This window comes from Cydia splendana, chromosome 12 (genome assembly GCF_910591565.1).
Source record: "Cydia splendana chromosome 12, ilCydSple1.2, whole genome shotgun sequence".
Taxonomy (NCBI): Eukaryota; Metazoa; Arthropoda; class Insecta; order Lepidoptera; family Tortricidae; genus Cydia; species Cydia splendana.
Genome location: NC_085971.1, coordinates 20,646,733 through 20,654,471, shown reverse-complemented (window position 1 = coordinate 20,654,471; position 7,739 = coordinate 20,646,733).

Here is a 7,739-nt window from a genome sequence, read left to right as displayed (position 1 = left end):
GACGTCTCACTAAATCAATAGGTAGGTAGGTTAGGTTCGTTAGGTAGCTTCAGATGCCCGAAGGGCAAACCGCTCAGAAATAGGAGCCCCGCGAAGCGGGGCTCCGTCTAGTTAAGTTGCGAAGGAAATGTTTTTTGAAAAGAAACAGTCCGACGAACTCCAGATTTGATGGACACCCCAGCGTTTGTCAGGCAGCGCCACAGGTGTTAAAAATGGGAACTAAAAACTGTCAAAGCGGCGGCTAATGACTCGCTGTATTACATTACGGCTAGCCGTGTTGAAGAACGTATGGCGCCGAATACATTCCGGCGGATTCTCATTCAGCCGCATTCAATCCGGCTAATCGTTAAACCGCCGCATTTCAAAACGCCCCTGTTTTTGAAAACGGCTAGCCGTAATGTAATACGGCGGATTATACGATCCGACTGCGACATATATATACAAAAGACAAATAGCTTTATCGCTATCATATTTACTTGACATTTCTGCCAAGAATTTGGCAGACAATTCTGCTCCTATTGAGCAGCCCAGTATGAACATGGAATTGGTTCCAGTCATAACCAATGATTTAATAGATTTAAACTAGGTGTTAAGACAAAAGATTCTGTCTCTGGCAATTTAGTTTTAAATAAATATAATGAAAAATACTGCAAACATGGAAAGTATATCCACCTGATGCATCAAAATATTCAATGTATTAGAGGAAAAAATTTACAGATAGAACTTTTTTTGAATGATTTTAATATTGATATTTTATGTCTTACTGAACATTGGTTAAATAATAATGAATTAATGCCCCAATTTAATAATCACCAGGCGGGAAGTTCGTTCACCAGACTTAGTTCCATACATGGTGGGTTATTAATTATATTAAATAGTCAGTTAAAATTTAAGGAACGTAAGGACATTGTATCCATGTCTGTTGAACGGACTATAGAACTAAGTGCAGTAGAATTAGAGCAATTTATTGTTGTCTGTGTGTATAGGCCGCCATTAAGTAATTTTGAATTATTTGAAAACATAATGGAATCTACCCTACTTAAAATATCATCTTCTAGTAAGAAATTGCTTATATGCGGCGACTTTAATGTAAATATTATGGAAAATTCAACAATGTCTTGTAGATTATTGAATCTTTTTAAATCTTGTAATCTCAACCACATGTTTATGGAGCCCACTAGAGTGACTGCTACTAGTGCAACCTGTATAGATAATATTTTCACAGATATTTTTCCTATTGCTAAAAAAGTTATCAGCAATTTAGAATCAGACTACTTAGGTCAATTAATGGTATTTGAGGCATTAAGGAAAAATACCATGAGAAAACAAATAACTTTTGTACCAGTAACCTCGGACCGCGTGGAAAGAATGAAGCTAAGTTTAGTTCAGGCGCTACCCTTTTTGTCTTCCGATATGAGTCCTAATAGTATGTATAATTCATTCTTTCACACTTTTATGGATCATTATAATGCGATATTCACCTCAAAATCGGTCGTAGTTAGTGGTGCATCAGTTTATAGTGAGTGGGCTACTGCGGACTTACATCAAAGAAGACGTGAACTGTATGCCTTATATGAGGAACGGCGGTTTAATCAGAGTGATGAATTTAAAGAACATGTGAAGGAGTATTCGAAGAAGTTTAAAGTAGATTGTCATATAGTTAAGCGAAATTATCTAAGTCAGAAAATAAAAAGTAGTTCCGACATTGTTAAAGCAACCTGGAAAGTTATAAATGTGGAGACTGGTCGCTCTAAACACACAATTAAAGAGCTTAAACTAAACATTGATAACAAAATTATAGATTCCAATTTAGAAGTAGCTACAGAATTTGAAAAATTTTTCACCGAGGTACCAGTATCCACAACTAAGGATTTAAATTCATCACCCTCATCTGCTGTTAGATTATTAAAACATAACGCTCCAGAGTGTTGTGGAGACCTTAATATTGAACATGTTTGTACCTCAGATGTAATAAAGGCGTTTAAATCAATTAATGTCAAAAAAACTAATGACCTCTGGGGAGTCTCTGTCCATGCTGTCAAATCCTTAGTAGAAATTGTAGCGCCTGACTTGGTAGTTATATTTAACAACAGTGTTGATTGCGGCGAGTTTCCTGATCTAATGAAACATAGTAAAGTAATTCCTTTATTTCAATAGCCGGCAATTTATCCGATCAGCTGAGCGATGCAGTTATACCTGTAAATGTATCACCTTTATTAGATCGGTGCGCGCATGACAATGAAGACAACGTGAATAAGAAATCTTTTGTTGACATTCTTAAAGCTGATGGAGAGTGGAAGATGGTGCCAACGGGACGTCGAAAACAACAAAAGAATAACTATCGTTACCTCGGAACAAAAGGTATCTCAGATGGCAAACCTGGCAGGTTTCGAGCGGCCGAGAAACATGTTCCTATATTTATTACAAAGGTACATAAGGAAACTACGGAGCGAGATATAGCTGACTACGTATTTGAGCAAACGAGTGTACATATAAGTCTAGATAAAATAACTACAAGCAAGGAAAAACATTACCACGCATATAAATTCTTTGTACCTGAAAGTAAATTACCTATATTTCTGGATAGTAAACTTTGGCCTGAGAATATTATATTCAGAAGGTTTACAAACTTTCGGTCAAAGTATACGAGCAGCGGAGCTGCGGACGGCCCGTGTATTTTACTAGATGACAAGAAATCTTAACTTAGTTAGTTTTAATTGTAAGAATGTTAAGCGGTCGGTGGAGGCAATCCGGCAACTATGTAAAAGGTCTGATATAATCGCGCTGCAGGAAACGTGGTTGAGAAAGGATGAACTTGGCTACTTGGCCGACATAGATAGTACGTTTGGGTATACAGGTACATCGGCGATAGATACTGAGAGCGGCATGCTGCGCGGCCGTCCGTACGGAGGAGTGGCCCTTCTATGGAACAAAAGTGTATTCAATAATGTTTCCGTAGTGAGGTGTGATAACCCGCGTGTGTGTGCTGTGCGTATTACTATAGCTGAGAAATCGTTCCTAGTGTGTAGCGTGTATATGCCGACGGACAAAGTGGTCAACTTAGTGGATTTCACAGACTGCCTATCACTGGTGAGTGCGATTATAGATAACGAGGACATTGAGTTAGCATATATTTTAGGCGATTTTAATGCTCACCCTAACGAACTATTTTATACGGAGATGTTGGAATTTTGCCGCGAGCAGGACTGGACGTGTGCGGATATTGACATATTGGGGTTAAACTCGGGAACGTAGTTTTATTAGTGAGGCAAATGGGTCTAAAAGGTGGTTGGATCACATCTTGACTACAAAGCACGCTACCAAGAGTATAATTAATATTAATATACAATATGATGTACTGTGGTCTGATCATTTTCCTCTGTGTATAGAGTGTAATCTAGATATAAGAATAGTAAATATGTGTAACCGTAACGTCAAACCGATGACTGACAGAGTGAGGTGGGGTGAGAGGAAACCCGAACAAATTAGTTTATATTCCAAGATCTGTCAGAAGGGACTTAGTAACATTGATTTCCCGTACGAGTTTAGCAAGTGTTGTGATAGTCATTGTTGTGAGGCGGGTCACAAATTGACAATATATATAGCAATGTAATTAATATTTTATGCGATGCCGCCTCGAGGAGTTATACACTAAAACGCTCGCAGAAAAGGAAAACTGTAATTGGCTGGAACGAACATGTAGGTGAGGCCCACAGGGAGGCCCGGGAGAAGTTTAGGTTGTGGAATTGGTATGGGAGACCGGAGTCAGGTTATTATTATGATGAGATGCAGAGAAGCCGAGGTATTTTTAAAGCGAAACTGAAATGGTGTCAAAAACACGCTGACCAGATAAGGATGGATATCCTTGCATCTCATCATTCTAAGCGTGACTTTCGTGGGTTCTGGAAAGCCACGAAGAACCTAAACAGTAAACCTGGCCTTCCTGCGAGTATTGAGGGCATTAGTGAGCATAAGTGTATAGCCAGTTTATTTCAAAAACAGTTTACTGTGGCATCACCCTTAAAGTTGACATGTTCATTACTGGAGGATGAGTTGAGTGACCAGGAGATTAAAACTAGATTTACAGCGAAAGATGTTGCTACGGTTTTAAAATCTATGTCGCGTGGAAAATCTCCTGGTCACGATGGCCTCAGTATTGAACACCTGAGGAATGCAGGCCCTCACTTGCTGAGGGTACTCGCTCTGTTGTACAACCTCTGCATTAGTCATGCGTCATGCGTACTTACCCGAGGCAATGATGAGGACTGTGGTAGTACCAATTGTCAAGGATAAGGGTGGTGATGTAGGTGATAAAACCAACTACAGACCGATCTCGCTAGCGACAGTGGTAGCTAAAGTGCTGGACAGTCTGCTTAGTACACAATTGGACAAGTACCTTGATATACATCAAAATCAATTCGGTTTCAGGCCTGGACTCTCTACGGAAACTGCCATATTGTGTCTTAAGGAAACTGTCAAGCACTACACAGAGAGAGGCACATGTATTTATGCATGCTTCCTTGACTTATCGAAGGCGTTTGACCTCGTCAACTACGACGTCCTCTGGCGGAAGTTAAAGAACACGAAAATGCCGGTTGAGCTTCGTAGAATGTTTAAATACTGGTACCTAAACCAGAGGAATGTAGTACGATGGTCAAGCGCTTATTCGGAGCCATACAGGTTGGAGTGCGGGGTGAGGCAGGGAGGGGTGACCTCGCCCAAGCTTTTCAACCTGTATATCAATGCACTTTTAGAGGAGCTCAGCAGCACTAATATCGGATGTCACATTGGCGATACATGTCTGAATAATATAAGCTATGCAGACGATATGGTGCTGCTGAGTGCCTCTCCTTGTGGTTTGGCGAAGCTCATAAATATATGTGAGAAATATGCACTCAGTCACGGTTTGACATATAATGTCAAGAAAAGTGAATGCATGGTCTTTCAAGTTAGAGGTAAAAAACTACCACCAGTACCTCCTATTAAGTTAAACGGAACTCCACTTAATAGGGTGGACCGATTCAAATACCTTGGGCATGTAGTAACCTCTGACTTGAAAGATGATGCTGACATTGAAAGGGAACGAAGAGCGTTGTGTGTTAGAGCGAATATGGTGGCCCGCAGATTTGTTAGTTGCTCCACTGAGGTGAAAAAGACTCTTTTTAGAGCTTTCTGTACTACCTTTTACACTGCTAATCTGTTGGCGTGCTATACCCAAAAGCAGTACAACGCTCTTCGTATACAATATAATAACGCCTTCAGGGTGCTGATGGGACTACCTCGTTTTTGTAGTGCGTCGGGGATGTTCGCGGAGGCCAGGGTGGACTGTTTTTACACCAAAATGAGGAAACGCTGCACATCCCTGGTGCGCAGAGTACGGGCTAGTTCCAGCGGCATCTTGAGGGCGTTCGCAGAGAGGTTTGACTGCCAGTACCTGAATCACTGTCATATGATTCACGTACTGGTGTCCAAGCCTCTCTAAGGCTCTTATTGTTTGTTGTTTTAGTATAAGTTAGAATATAATGATTCAATTTTAATTTTAATTTAAATTATTTAAATTATTGAATTTAATTTATTATAATTTATTTGAATTTTAATGTAAAATAGTTAATTTAATTTTAATCTTAATTTTAATATAATAAGTAAATGTAAATGTAATATGATCCTAAGTTGGTCGAAATAAACGATTTTTATTTATTTATTTATTTAAATCTGGTAGCAGCTCTGACCCCACTAACTTTAAACCGATATCTGTGCTACCAACATTTAGCAAGATTTTTGAAAAATTAGTTCTTTCTCAATTAGTACGACATTTTAACGTTAATAATTTGATGCATAATAAGCAGTTTGGTTTTCCACGGGGTCGCTCAACAACCGATGCCGGTGTTGAGCTAATTAAGCATATTTTCGATGCCTGGGAGGAGTCACGAGATGCTTTAGGTGTCTTCTGTGATTTATCTAAGGCCTTCGACTGTGTTTGTCATGAAACATTAATCAGGAAACTTCATTATTACGGAGTTAGAGGATCGGCACTGAATTTACTTAAGTCCTACTTAAATGGTAGAATACAAAGGGTCGATGTGAATGGACAGCGATCACCTGGGTCATTGGTCTCTATGGGTGTACCACAGGGGTCAATATTGGGGCCTTTCCTGTTCCTTATCTACATAAATGACTTGCCATTCCTTGTTAAGACCCACCATGATATAGTATTGTTTGCAGACGACACCTCACTTATTTTCAAAGTCAAACGACAGCAACAAGCTTACAATGATGTAAACAATGCCATTTCAAAAGTAGTAAATTGGTTCAATGTTAATAATTTATTGTTAAATGAGAAAAAGATTAAATGTATTAAGTTTGTCACTAGTAGTAACGTAAGGCATGTGCAAACAAGTGTCATTGTGAAGGATGAGGAATTGGAATTAGTTGATAGTACAGTTTTTCTTGGTATAACTTTAGATTCTAAACTCCAGTGGGGTCCCCATATTGCTACTCTTTCGAATAGACTGAGCTCTGCAGCTTTTGCAGTGAGCAAAATCCGTCAGTTAACTGACGTGAAAACAGCTCGATTAGTATATTTTAGTTACTTCCATAGCATTATGGCATATGGTATTTTACTGTGGGGCGGTGCTTCAGAGATAAATACCATTTTTGTTCTGCAGAAGCGGGCTATTCGAGCAATATACAAAATGAACCATAGAGACTCACTTAGAGATAAATTTAAGGAAATTGACATAATGACAGTGCACTGTCAATACATTTATGAGAATATTCTGTATGTACATAAAAATATTATAAATTTTAGGAAAAATTGTGAAATTCATAATATTAATACTAGAAATAAACATAAGCTCGCAGTGCCCTTCACTCGGCTCCATAAAATTAAAAAATCATTCATGGGTAATTGTGTAAGATTTTATAATAAACTTCCAAACCATATTACTGAATTATCTATTAATAAATTTAAGAATTATGTAAAGCGGAAACTTATTTCGAAAGCTTATTATACCACACAAGACTACATGAATGATATTACAACGTGGGATTAATTGTTATTCGAAATGATTATTTATTTGTTAGGTATATTTGATTATTGATGAGGAAATGGATATTCCGATGTAATACTATCTACTTCTTTTCTTTCTGTTACTTATGCTTTTTTTTTTGACATTTAGATTTTATTCTAGAAATTCTAGACTAGTATTTTTTATACAATCTTTTTAATGTTTGACGATTCTTTTGTGAAATTCTTAGTGTTAAATTTGATATGTATAATAATCCAATTTTATTATGGAATAATATTAACATCTATAAATTGCTCTGATAATTAGATTAAGATTAATTACGATTCATTAGAGCTTGTTGCTAGGCCTACATGAATAAAGTATATTTTTGATTTTGATTTTTGATTTTCATGGTAAAGTAAGTATTTTATGTTTTTTAAACAAACTCTGAGCTGGGTAGTCTACAGGTTTTCCATCGATTATACGCAGGGCGCGTTTTTGCATCCTGAATACTCTGTCGCGCTCAGCAGCCGTGCCCCAAAGATCCATACCCCGCAATAGAATCGAGTGGAAATACCGTTTTTAGGTCTTCAGCAGACAGACGGGTGCTATTCTGGACAATGCGTAACACGCAGAGGCTAATTTGTCACATGTTGCCTGTATATGTGGGGCCCAACTAGCAATGTACAAATTGCAGAACATTCCCAAAAAGCGGAAACGTTCTCGAGAATG